At 48.3% G+C, this 13,788-nt stretch overlaps 1 protein-coding gene across 2 annotated transcripts in view; it reads right to left on the bottom strand.

Annotated features, from left to right (window-relative positions):
• Nucleotides 1-3,911, bottom strand: part of LOC116833757 (uncharacterized) — a 660,803-nt gene extending 656,892 nt beyond the window's left edge. Inside the window, exons 1-2 of one of the 2 annotated variants that reach the window (XM_075069521.1) lie at nt 3,859-3,911; nt 3,212-3,234 (exon numbers count right to left, since the gene is read on the bottom strand). The gene's annotated coding sequence lies outside the window, so the exon portion shown is untranslated. Of the gene's footprint in view, nt 1-1,420; nt 1,454-1,752; nt 1,844-3,211; nt 3,235-3,858 lie in introns of those variants that run through there. The other variant, XM_075069651.1, reaches the window with a different exon arrangement.
• Between the last annotated feature and the right edge of the window lie 9,877 nt (nt 3,912-13,788).

The raw sequence follows: 13,788 nt of genomic DNA, 5'->3' as shown, positions 1-13,788 counted from the left end.
TGTAGATCTCCTGTCTTATTTTAGTGAAGTCCATTTTTATGGAAGTTTGGTTATTAATGAAAGTCTCCAGGTTGGAGAGCTCTTTTTTGATGTTTTCCTGTTTGCCGTATAGGATGCTGATCAGGTGGTTCCTCAGTTTCTTTGATAGTGTATGGCATAATCTCTCACTGTGGTCTGTGTAGTATGTAGATAGCAGTGGATTTTTTACCTTTAGTCCATTTGGTATGATGTCCATCCGTTTGCGTTTGGAAAGGAAGATGATATCTGTCTGTATTTGTGCAAGTTTCTTCATGAGGTTGATGGATTTCCAGTTAAAATATGTTCCAAAGAGACCCATTGCTCCTGTGATTAGTGACTTTCCTAAAGTCTCTCAGTGCTTGTAAGTTAAACTATTTTTCTAAAAAGACCCTTCTTTTTACAAGCAGGATTAGTAATGAAACTTACCCTCATTCCCACAAGCCACTGCCTCTGTGCCTTTACTCTCCGGTGCAACACCTTCAAATAATTCTGCTGAGGATGTTTCCCGAAATGAATCATCATTGGGATGGCTAGGAATGTAGTGGAGAAAAAAAATTAAGATTCTATCTTAAATGAATAAAATCATTCCAAGAAATGTAAATTAATTTAGGGCATAATGTAAGCATAAAAAAAAAAGTTTAGAGCAAAAAGTTAATTAAAAGAACCAAACAAATGTTGCATTCTTAAAGAAGTGCAGCTTATGCAAAAAAGAAATATTGAATTGCTGTTTTAACCAAAGTAGATGCTAATAGCTGTTTTATTTATTTAAAGTGTAAAAATCAGCTACAACCTGTGTCACAAGAGGTAAATAGTGCACTAAAATAATTATAAGTTAAAAAGGTGAATACATTACCAATTTAAAGAGTCACAACAAAAAAGTCTATATTTTTTTTAAAAATCCAGAAAACTAACTATACTAATAAACTTTCAAATAAATATGTTTTAAAAAAAGCTCAGGCTTTGTATTTTTTTTAAAAAAGTATCAAGCAGCCACTAAAACACAGGAAAAGTTGTCAAGGTCTTAGTGGTCTTTAAAAAAAATGCTTTAAAATCAGACTATGTAAACTTAATTAAAAACACTATTAATATTACTGCAATTAAAACTGCAAAATAAAATTCTTAAAATTAATGTAGTCAGTAAATAATGCAATAATTAAAGAAAGTAAAGGCAAAAAAAATTAATGAGTACTAAAAAACTGCAAAACAGTTGAAATGCTTATGTGATATTGATGAGCTAAAATATTTAAGAGACAAGTCAGTTGAAAATATAGTGGTGCAAGAACAAAGTAACGTCCCATCACATTTTTACACAGCTTCCAGGTGCTGGAGGCTGCAATCCCCTGTCATTAACATGGTTATTGGTCTGAAATCTCCACATGGCCAGTCAGAGACAGACACATACCTGTGTCGCTCCCCAGCCCCCATCACAGCGCCTCTAGGGGAAGGAGAAGATGGGAGAGGTGAGAATTCAGGCCCTCGCATTCATGGAGAAATCCCCATGGAGAAATCCCCCATTGCTGTTAACTACAAAATAGTGACAGAGATCAGAGGCCAATAACACAGCCGCTGCAGACAGAGCCAGCCCCACAGGGCTGCTTCATGGGGAAGGGTGACTTGCTGAGCTGGGCTGTGAGATGGAGCCGAGGATCAGTGACATCACTAGAGTCCTCGACTCCACCCAAGGGCGAGGGTCGCTCTAATCAGAGGAGACACCACCCCCAGACTCCAACTCACCTTTGAATCCCAGCAGCAGCTCCTGCAGCATGGCACTCTTCAGAGAAAAATCGCTGAGTCTCTTCTCTAGCTCCACAGACAACGATTGTGGCTTCCAAAACATTCCATCGTCCCTGCTGGGGAAAGAAGGAGGGGTGAGAAATAGGCCTGAGCCCCAGACTCTAAACCCAGCAACCCCTAAACTCCAGGAAACCTGGATCTAAGCTTTGTAGGCTGAGATGGTCATTGTCATGGTGAATCACCTCAGCCCTGTGCTCCCCAGCAAGATGGGAAGTGGGGAATCACTAGAGCAAGGAATGGAGACATTGTTCAGGAGCTTTCTCAGGGACGTTCTGGTTCTGTGGGGGGCAGAGCCACCCCCTACGCTGGTTTACTGCAGTAACAAGGGGCACCACACTGGGATTATGTGGAAAAGGAGGAGACACAGACCAAAGAGTGGGCAGGTCCTACGTGATGACAGCAGCTACAGACAGAGCCCAGGGCTCCAGCAGGGAATGAACATGAGCCGTTTAATGCCAAATCCCCCAAACCCTTCAGCTGAAGCAGTAACCCTGGGATGTCCAGCTTATTTGGCAGAGAGGGCCATATTGCACTCTCCGTTATGGTCAGTGGCCTAGGGCATCTGTTTAGGACTCTGTGCCCTGCTCCATTCACAGCAGAACACCCACTGCTCTCCATGGGACACCCACGTACAAAGAACAAGGGGAGAATCTGCCCTTCATATCGGAAATAAAATTTTAGTTCTTAGTATTTTGCTAAGTCTTTGTCTGTCACACTCAGTGTCACTCAGGAGGAAAAGAGCCCCCTCCTGGACATCCTGTAGGGCCCCTGCTAGTTTTTCCCTGTGTTTCCCTTCCTTTCCCACCGTCCTTTCTCCATTTCTCTCCTGCTTCCTTGGCCTTGTGTCTCTCCTCTGTACTTCCCTCCCTACAGCAACTCGCAATTCCCACCCTGCAAAGGCTTCACTCCTGCCCCCTCCCCATTCCACCTGCTCAAGTGATCAGCCAGGAAACATTGAATTTTGACATCAAAGTGTTGGCATTTCAGTTGACACCCCGATGACATTAACAGGGGACAAGAGAGTTCACGCTCTCAGAGCTACGGCTTCAGGCTGCTGGCAGCCCCAGCAAGGCAACGCTGTCTCCGTTTACACTGGGGAGGTGCTGAGGGCCAGCAACTCACTTTAACAAATGTGAAAGCTGAGATTCTGCACCCTCTGAACACATGACACGGCCACGTCAGCCCAGGAGACAGGGCAGGTCTGTCCCATCGGCCTGTGTCTAGCAGCCCTGCCGTGACCTCATTAGTGATCAGACAGTAACCGGCTCTTCTCCTACCTGAGTCAGCCACTAGGGGAGCCAGAATCACACGCTGCAAGGGCAGGGGGCAGCTTCCTATTCAGTGCAATTATAAAACCTAACGGTCCATGAGGGGAAGCGAAATGGAGCCCAGCACTTACCTGCCCCCAGTGCTCCCAGCATCCTAAAGAGGGAGAGAAAGAGGAGACCGTCAGGGGGAGTGTCCCTGGGTGGGGAGGCTTCCTGCTCTGCCGGCGTCACCACTGAAGCCTCAGGCAGGAGGGGAATTTCAGGTTTACGTTCTCAGAGTATCTGCCCCTCTACCAAGGACTTTCCCCTACGGAGCCCCAGCAATCCCTGCAAGCAGGTCGCCACTGCGGAAATCTCCCCAGGCACTTTACAGGCAGAAGATGCTTCTCTGCATTAACAATCAAATTCCCCCCAGTGCTGAGAGACCCAGAAGGTCCCTGGCCCCACTAAACCCATTAACCTGCCGTGAGAGGGGCCTTAGGCCTGGCTCGGGACCTCAGCATGGTGGGGGAGGGGATTTCACTCTCCAAGTGAAAATGCAGAGAGACATTTCCAGGAGAGAAGGTCTTGGGGCTGCAGCATCCAGGACCCATCCCCGGTGTTGCTGCCAGACTCACTGTGTGACCTGGGCCAGGCCTCTGCCCCTCCCTCTGCCTCACTTTCCCATTTGTCCCAGAGGGATAATGCCCCTGACCCCACTCTGTAAACTGCTTTGGGGTCTAGAGCTCAGAAGCACCTATAGAAACTCTGCGTATGATCATTGCAATGACAGCCTGACCTGCAGGGGTTGGCTCAGCAGCTGCTGCCCCTTCTCTCCTCCCCTCTTGCTGAACAGGGAAATCTCCCAGAACTGGCTGCAAACACCCTCATCCCTTCTCAGAATGATGGCTCTCTCTAGCTCTTCCAGGCAGGACAGCAGACACTGCTCCTACTCCTCCAGAAACCGTTGCAGCTCCTGCCACTCCCAGACAATCTTCTGCCTCTCAGCTTCCATCTGTTTCTGCAACAGGGAGAGGGTGGCTCAGTAACAGGGGAACATAGAACATAAGAATGGTCAGACTGGGTCAGACCAAAGGTCCATCTAGACTAGTATCCTGTCTTCTGACAGTGGCCAATGCCAGGCGCCCCACAGGCAATGAACAGAACAGGTCATCAAGTGATCCATCCCCTGTCGCCCATTCCCAGCTTCTGGCAAACAGAGGCTGGGGACACCATCCCTGCCCATCCTGGCTAATAGTCACTAATGGACCTATCCTCCATGCACTTCTCTAGTTCTTTTTTGAACCCCGTTAAATGTCTTGGCCTTCACAACATCCTCTGACAAGGGGTTCCACAGGTTGACTGTGCACTGTATGAAGAAATACTTCCTTTTGTTTGTTTTAAACCTGCTGCCTATTCATTTCACTGGGTGACCCCCTAGTTCTTGTGTTATGAGGAGGAAATAACACTTCCTTATTTACTTTTGCCATACAGGTCATGACTTTATAGACCTCTACCATATTCTCCCTTAGTCGTCTCTTCTCCAAGCTGAACAGTCTCAGACTTTGTCTACACTGGCACTTCTCTCCTGCTGACAAACAGCAGCTACACTGTGTGCTTGTTATCAGCATGGCTGGAGCGCCACAGCCGTGTCGCTAAAAGCTGCGGAGAGTAGCCATAGCCTCAGTCTTATTAATCTCTCCTCACTCAGCAGCTGTTCCGCATCCTTCATCATTTTGTTGACTTTCTCTGTGCTTTTTCCAATTCCATGTATTTTTTTTTGAGATCAGGTGACCAGATCTGCACACAGACTTCAAGATGTGGACGTACCATCGATTTATATAGAGGCAATAGGATATTTTCTGTTTCATTATCTATCCCTTTCTTAATGATTCCCAACATTCTGTTTGCTTTTTTGACTGCTGTTGCACACTGAGTGGATGTTTCCATAGAACTATCCACAGTGACTCCAGAATCTCTTTCTTGAGTGGTAACAGCTAATTTAGACCCCATCACTCTATGTGTATTTGATATTATCTTTTCCAATGTGCCTTATTTTGCATTTATCAACACTGAAATTCATCTGCTTGGTAACTGGGGAAAATTATAAATGTGCCTTGGGGCAGGTGGAAGAATTATTTACCAGAACACAAGATCTCTTGCGGTGAGTGATGGGAAGTTCATTTACCCTGGGAAGGGAGGCGGGATCAGGGCCAGGGTGAGCTGTATATCACCAACAGGAGGGACACTTTTTCCCAAAACCTCATTAACTTGCACTGAGCCAAATCCTCCATCTCTGCACCCCACATTTCATCTCCTTCCTCCCCAACCCCCTAGGAGCTAGAAAAGATCTCTGGTCACCATGACATCTAGACTGTGGTGAAAGTAAGCTGGTACGGGCTGGTACGGAGGACCCGTAAGAAAAGGAGACTGCTTGAGCGAGGGAGAAGCCTGCCCCCTACATAAGAATAGCTTAAACTCAACTGTTTCCTGAGCGGTTCAGCCCTCTCAGGGTTAGGAGTGGTTTCTGGCATCCTTGTTAATTTCACTCACGGTAGTTTGGGGGAGGGTGTGTTTGACCACAGCAGGGGAAGTCCTTATCTGCCGCTGGGATGAGGGGATCTCTCCAATACTAATATACACAACAAATACAAGCATTTCGCTGCACAGCTTAAATCCAGAGCTAATAAAAGCAGGTGGAAGAGGAAAACTCACTGTCACATTGGTTTCTCATCTCCTCCCTCCCCCTCCTCCAGCCAGGCTGCAGACAAGGCTCTGCATTCCTCCCACGCCCCACCCCCAGCAGGGGTTCTCCTCTAGGCTCTAGCTTGCAGTAGGGAGACTGGCTGAGATGCCTGCTGCTGCTGCCTGCATAAGAACAGTTTAAACTCAGCTGTTCCCTGTGCAGTTCAACCCCCAGCATTAGCAGCCATTTCTGGCATCCTTGTTAATTTTACTCCCAGTTGTTGGGCGGGGAGGGGGTGGTGATCATGGCAGGAGCAGTTCTTTTCTGCCCCTGGGATGAGGGAATCTCCTATACACAAAAAACACAATCAAAATCAGGAACTATTTCCAAGTTCAAATCTATCCCATTCCCTCCCCAGTAGAGGATCATGGTTGTGATGTCTAAACTGCTTGCAGATCCTCTTTGAAATGTTACTGAACTATGCAGGGAACAGCTCAGTTTAAACTGCTCTTATGCAGGAGGCAGGCTTCTCCCTCTCTCAGCCAATCTCCCTGCTGCAAGCTATAGGGAAGCCCCTGCAGCTGCTGCTGAGTGCCAGGCAGGGAGAAAGCATGGAGCCTAGTGTCCGCAGCCTGTCTGGAGGAGGAGGGAAGAGATGGACAAAAATGTGACAGTGAGTTTTCACTTTTTCAGGCTTATTCCAATAGTAAAGTTTTATTACAGACAGTACTGGTAGCAGTAATACTGGCTTTATTTTCTCTATCTATGTCATGCAATGAGAGGGATCCATGAGGTATGTAGGAGAGGTGGGTTGCTTGAGATTGGACCATATGGGTAAGAAATTTAAATTGCTTTCACTCTTGCCCAAACCCCAGGGCTTCCAGCCGCCTCTGCAGCTGGTAGCTCTGGGGGTGATTTAAAGGGCCCAGCTCCTAGCTTCAGCCGAATCTCCGAGCCCTTTAAATCCTGATTTAAAAGCCCCAGGATTTAAAGGCCCAATCTCTTCCGATAGAGGTCACGCCTCTTCTGGTTGAGGCCCCTTCTCCTGCGCAGGACTCTGGAGTACCGATAAGTCCTTTAAATTACTTTCACCCCTGTGTGACCCTGAGCCAGTAGCTTTCCCTCCCCAGGCCTGTTTCTCATCAGTAGGGTTGGGGTCGCAGTCCCTACAGCCCAGGGGAGATGGGAGGCTCTAGGAAGATGTGTAAAGTGCTGAGATGTCAGGATCCCGGAGGCACTGTCACCCCCACACTAGGCGGGTGTTCTGCACCCCCTGCTGCTGACTGATTTTCTCCAGCCCTTGGCAATAAGACAGTCTAGAACTCCAACCAGAGTTATTCTATCTGCTACCCAAGATCCATAAATCTGGAAATCTTGGACGCCCCATCATCTTAGGCATTGGCACCTGATAGCAGGATTGTCTGGCTATGTAGACTCCCTCCTCAGGCCCTACGCTACCAGCACTCCTAGCTATCTTCGAGAACCACTGACTTCCTGAGGAAACTAAAATCCATTGGTGATTCTCTAGAAAACACCATCCTGGTCACTACGGAGGTAGAAGCCTTCTACACCAGCATTCCACACAAAGAGGGATGACAAGCCATCAGGAACAGTATCCCCGATAATGTCATGGCAAACCTGGTGGTTGAACTTTGGGACTTTGTCCTCATCCATAACTATTTCACGTTTGGGGACAATGTATACCTTCAAGTCAGTGGCACTGCTATGGGTATTCACATGGCCCCACAGTATGCCAACATTTTTATGGCTGACTTAGAACAATGCTTCCTCAGCTTTTGTTCCCTAACGTCCCTACTCTACTTGTGCTACACTTATGACATCTTCATCCTCTGGACCCATGGAAAAGAAGTCCTTGAGGAATTCCACTATGATTTCTACAATTTCCATCCCACCATCAACCTCAGCCTGGACCAGTCCACACAACAGATCCACTTCCTGGACACTACAATGCTAATAAGCGATGGTCACAGAAACACCACCCTATACTGGAAACCTACTGACCACTATACTTACCTACATGCCTCCAGCTTTCATCCAGACCACATTACACAATCCATTGTATACAGCCAAGCTCTAAGATACAACCACATTTGCTCTAACCCCTCAGACAGAGACAAACACCTACAAGATCTCTATCAGGCGTTCTTACAACTACAATACTCACCTGCTGAAGTGAAGAAACAGATTGACAGAGCCAGAAGAGTACCCAGAAGTCAGCTACTACAGAACAGGCCCAACAAAGAAAGTAACAGAACACCACTAGCTGTCACCTTCAGCCCCCAACTCAAACCTCTCCAGCGCATCATCAAGGACCTATCCTGAAGGACGATCCCTCACTGTCTCAGATCTTGGGAGACAGGCCAGTACTCGCTTACAGACAGCCCCCCAACTTGAAGCAAATACTTACCAGCAACCACACAACAAAAACACTAACCCAGGAACCTATCCTTGCAACAAACCCAATTGACAACTCTGTCCACATATCTATTCAGGGGACACCATCAGAGGACCTAATCACATCAGCCACACTATCAGAGGCTTGTTCACCTGCACATCTACCAATGTGATATATGCCATCATGTGCCAGCAATGCCCCTCTGCCATGTACCTTGGCCAAACTGGACAGTCTCTATGTAAGAGAATAAATGGACACAAATCAGACATCAAGAATTATAGCACTGAAAAATCAGTCAGACAACCCTTCAGTCTTCCTGTTCACTCGCTTGCAGACCTAAACTACCATATTACAACAAAAAACCTTCAAAAACAGATTCCAATGAGAGACTACTGAATTGGAATTAATTTGCAAACTTTACACCACTAAGTTAGGTTTGAATAAAGACTGAGAGTGGTTGGGTCATTACACAAAGTAAGACTATTTTCTCAAGTTTATTTTTTCCCCTGTTGTTGGAAATGGGCCATCCTGATTATCACTAGAAAAGGTTGTTTTTTTTTCATCTGCTGATAATAGCTCACCTTAAGTGATCATTCTCGTTATAGTGTATATGGCAACATCCATGTTTTCATGTTCTGTGTGTGTGTGTGTGTGTGTATATCTTCCTATTGTATTTTCCACTGCATGCATCCGATGAAGTGGGTTTTAGCCCACAAAAGCTTATGCTCAAATAAATTTGTTAGTCTCTAAGGTGCCACACGTACTCCTCATTCTTTTTGCAGATAAATTAGTGGAGGTTAAGTCCATTAATGACTATTAGCCAGGATGGGTAAGGAATGGTGTCCCTAGACTCTGTTTGTCAGAGAGTGGAGATGGATGGCAGAAGAGAGATCACTTGATCATTACCTGTTAGGTTCACTCCCTCTGAGGCACCTGGCATTGGCCACTGTTGGCAGATAGGATGCAGGGTTGATGGACCTTTAGTCTGACCCAGTATGGCCGCTCTTATGTTCTTATAAAGGGAGGGAGAGAGCATTGTGACAGAGTTTCTGTAGTATAGTGGTTCTCACATTTGCCTAACATGTAAAAGACCCCTGCTTCCAAACTGGATAGAAACATGATGGCGTCCTTTTCCCAGCTCCCCTGGCTGTCCAGCAAGGCACTGCTACTGCTGCAACTGGCCTGTCCCTGGGATAACCCCAACCACTGCATGGCTGAGGGTGGTGAAATGAGCTGAGAAAAAGCCTTGGCAGCAGCAGGGGAAAGCTAGAGGAGCTTGGCCAGTCATGTTTTGAAGCCTTGTGGCTTAGTCTCCTCTGTCCTTGGAGGTTGGCCTATGGAAGCCGGCTCTTCCTGCTAGCCTCCTTTGCACGACTTGCCAAAGGAGGAAGTGAGGCAGGAATGGGACAAAGAGGAAAGTCGAGCTGAGGAAGGCAGGGCAGAAGCTAAGCACCTCAGTGTGGCTAAGTGGTGTTAGCAGAGCACCACCCATTAGTTCTGCAAAGCCTGGGGAGGTGCAGTTGGGTGCTTGGAGGCAGAATCCTGTCCCTGCCTCTTGGCTTCCCAGGGAGGCTACTTGGAGCCCAGGAGAAGAAGGATGGTTCTGGGTGAAAGGAAGACAAGCAAAGCTCTGGGAGGAAATTTGGCTGCAGGGTGTGGGCTCTGCGCTGGGGAAGGGGGTTGGGGTGCAGGAGGGGTGGCGCTTACTCCAGGCACTGCAGCTCCCAAGTGACCGGTACACACAACCCTCCGGTGGGCGAGACTAGTGGGTCTCTGTGCACCGCTGCCTGCAGGCACCCCCAGAGCTCCCATTGACTGAAGTTAGTGCCAAATGGGAGCTGCGGAGTTGGTACTCAGGCAGGGGCAGCGCATAGAGATACTCCTCCTGCCCCAGGGGATGCTGAGACATGCCACCCACTTCTGGGAGCAGCACGGAGGGATGGAGGCAGAGTGGGCAGGGAGTCACCTTAGTGCTGCTGGCACATCTCTGCACACCCACTGGGAGAGGGGAGCAGAGGACCTCCATGCACTGCCTGGGGTAGGGGCAGAGCACGGAGCCTCTCCTCCCAGGTTAGAGGTCTATTACAGGACGGGGTGGGTGGAGTCTTTTGGCCTGCAAGGTGCAGCAGGTCGGACAAGATGATCACACTGGTCCCTTCTGACCTTAAACGCTCTGAGTCTAAAAGGGAGAGGGAAGTAAAGGAAAAAAATAAAATAAACCAAACATTGTAATACAAAGATGACTCCAACCTGCTGGGATTTGGGATATTGATTCTCTCATTCCATTGATAAACTGATACAATGTGACTGAAATTAAACCAATTCTCAGGGGAGAAAACATCACATCCCTGCATTGGCGGGGACTCAAACCCAGGTCAACTGCATAGAAGGCAGCTATGCGCACTACTATACCACTAATGCATCTGATAAAAGCAGGTCTCCTATGTGCCACATATGCTTGCCAAATGACTCCCTCCCCCCACCCCCACACTGAGGAGCTGGCTGGAGAGGCTGGAGGCAGCCTGTCAGCTGTGAGCAGAGACAGGTTCCCAGAGTGACTGACAGATGGGGACATGGGCTCGACATCCCAGTCTGAGGTAGTTCCAACCCCATCTCTGCCGTCAGAGAAGGGAAATGAAAATCGATGACCCTAATGGCAAATTTTACCCAGAAGGAATGAGACAGCTCCTTTTAAAGCAGATTTTGGGTTGATTCCTGCTACGTACACATGGTTTTATTGCTGATGATGCCAATCCTTGGGCTCTGCCTGGATAAGGAATGATTCAGGCTGTCACTCAAGAGAAGAAGGGAGATGATTTTTTTGACAGGGACAGCTGCCTCATCTTAAGAGTGTTTGTCAGTCACCTTCTAATCTAGTGGGCGCTTGGTACATGCAGGCAGCCCCAGCTCCTGGGTCTCTCTTGAGGAAATAAAATTTCTACACAAAATCCCAAAGCCTTTCACTGAAAGGAGGGAAAGAAAATGGCCACAAGATGAAGCGAGGACATAAGGAATGTAACACAACCCCGTTCTTAGGGGTAATCCATTATTTTTTGTCAAGGTCCAAAATTGTTGCTCAAGATCTAGTCAAGATCCAGAATCCAGCATAAATAATAATAAGAAATAACAATGATGATGATGATGATAATATGTAAATAAAAAGATTTTGAGGTCCATTCAAAAGCAATGTGGCCACTGTCTGCCTATTGATTACCCTGCATTGACTCTGAGAGGTGATTTTATCTCCACTCCCTTGGATTTGAAGAGCTGATTGGTTTTATCCTTGGTATCCCACCATGTTATCGATGGTGACACTTGGATTGAAAGATTATATCGTATTATAAAAAACTGTAAAGATGTAGTCTGAACATGAAAGTTCTGTAATGGAAGTCTGGTTCCCCCAGTTCAGTTCCAAATGCTCTGCTAGAAATGCCCCTGGGACCCCGCAGCAGGAGTGAAAGGAGAAACCCTCAGCTCTGCATGTAGCTCCAGGCTGATTCATCAGGGGTGAGAGGAATTGACTTCTTTGCTGCAGAGCAGAGAGCCAGGACTTGGAATCAGGGTGCCCAGCCTGACCCAGCTGCTTCATTGCCTCCGGGGCCCTGCAGGCTTAGACTGTCCCTGAGCTCAGGGAGCATTCCTGGTGTTGCTGGTAGGGCAGGAATATCCCACTCTAAGGGCCTGAGTTCAGCCATCAGGAAAGGCAGCAGCTTTGCTCCCTCCTTCTAAACAGAGCTCCACGGCTGTGGTTCTGAACCAGGGGTCCAGAGCCCCCTGGAGGGCAGCGAGCAAGTTTCAGTGGGGTCCACCAAAATAAACCAGATAGCAGGGCTGGTGTTAGACTCATTGGGACTCAGGGCAGAAATCTGAGCCTGACTACCTGGGACTGAAGCCAAAGCAACTTAACTACGTGAGGGCCCCTGTGTTGTGGGGCCCTGCACAATTGCTGTGCTGGCTACTCCCTAATGACAGCCCTGGGTTTTAACCTACTGGACATGCAGAAAAACAGTTTTTGTGCATGGGTGGGCTGTGGAAATTTTATATCATGGGGGGGGGGCACAGAAAGAAAAAGGTTGGGGACCCCTGGTTGCTCCAGGAAATCCTGGAGAATAAAGACTCAGTCCGACTCAGTGCTGCCAGCTCCAATGATTTTGCCTTGAGTCTCATGAGAGTTATTGTTTTCCTTGAATTCCCAGCTCCTGGAGTTAAGTGGAGATGTGATGATTTGAGCCTTCGCTCTTAAAGAAACAGAACCTTTTTAGCCCTTGTGGCTGTGGAGAAAAATTCAAAATGTGACCCCAGTGCATCCTAAAGGCTCATCAAACAGAAGGCAAATACAAAGATCCCCAAATCAATTAATTTTACATAATCTCATGATTTTAAAGCCAATCTCATGATTTTTGGTGAGCCTGACAGGATTTTTGACTGCTTGGGGTTGGCTGTTCTGCAGACTGAGAGCTGGACACCCTCCTTCACACCCAGAATTTTCTAAGCAATAATTCTCTCTTTTCCTTCTTGCCACTTTAATGCAGGTGGGAATCCCCATTCCTAGATGTGCTTTTCCACAGATACTGAATTTCCCACAAGGCTGAGTCCCCACAGGGCTGTTCTGGGGGCTCCAGTCCCCCACCCCAGGACGATGGGGCAGTAACCTCACATCACCCCCTTTATAATGCCCAGAGACCCTGCAAGGACAGCAGCTCCATGTTGGGTTCCAGGGAACCTGGGGGCAGTTCAACTCCCTTGTCGGGAGCTCCTGGTGCTTGGAGGTGACAATATCCTCACAGTCCCGCCCCCTCCAGTCCAGTCCAAAATTTCAGCCCCCTCCTGCAAAAATGCTATTTTAGGGTCTAAACAGGAGGGATCCAGCACTAGGACACCTGATTAGAGAACTCAGAGGGGGGTGTAAGAGCTGCTGACTCTAAAGGTCCTGGGCTAAATCCACTTGCAGGTGGAAGTGTTTTGATTTATTTGATGGATAATGAGCACCAGCTACCTGGGGAGAAGCCCTGAGAGCCGCTGCCACTCCAGCTGCTGCCACCCAGATGGGAGCCCCAAGGGGCTAGCTGCTGCTCCGGCCACCCCAGGAGTGCTGCTGGGGGCCACCGAGCTGTGGCTGCTCCTGCTGCCCTCAGAACCACAGGAGGGAGGTGATTTTTTGACAGTGACGGATGCCTCGTCCTAAAGGCCTTTGTCTGCCCCCTTCTAGTGACTGTATGGCACAGGAATGCAGCCCCCACTCCTGGGTCTCTCCTGGGGAAATAATGTTTCTGTGCAAAACACCTGGACATGAGGATTAAGGACCCCAGGGGCCCTGGAAATGGGGTCTTGAGGCACCTGGTGTTAGGGGCCCCTGGAAATTGGGGTTTGGGGCCCCTAGGGTTAGGATACCCTGGAAATGGGGGTTTGGGGCCCCTGGTGTTAGAGGCCCCTGGAAAGAGGTTTTGGACGCCCATGGGGTTAGGGGCCCCCGGATATGGGGATTTGGGGCCCCTGGTGTTTGGCGCCACTGGAAATTGGGTTTTGGGGCCCCTAGGGTTAGGGGCCCCTGGAAACGGGGTTTTGGGACCCCTGGGTTTAGGGGTCCCTAGAAATCGGGGTTTGGGGCCCCAGGTGTTTGCGGACCC

This window comes from Chelonoidis abingdonii, chromosome 1 (genome assembly GCF_003597395.2).
Source record: "Chelonoidis abingdonii isolate Lonesome George chromosome 1, CheloAbing_2.0, whole genome shotgun sequence".
NCBI classification, from domain to species: Eukaryota; Metazoa; Chordata; order Testudines; family Testudinidae; genus Chelonoidis; species Chelonoidis abingdonii.
This window is presented reverse-complemented; position numbering and strand designations above follow the sequence as displayed.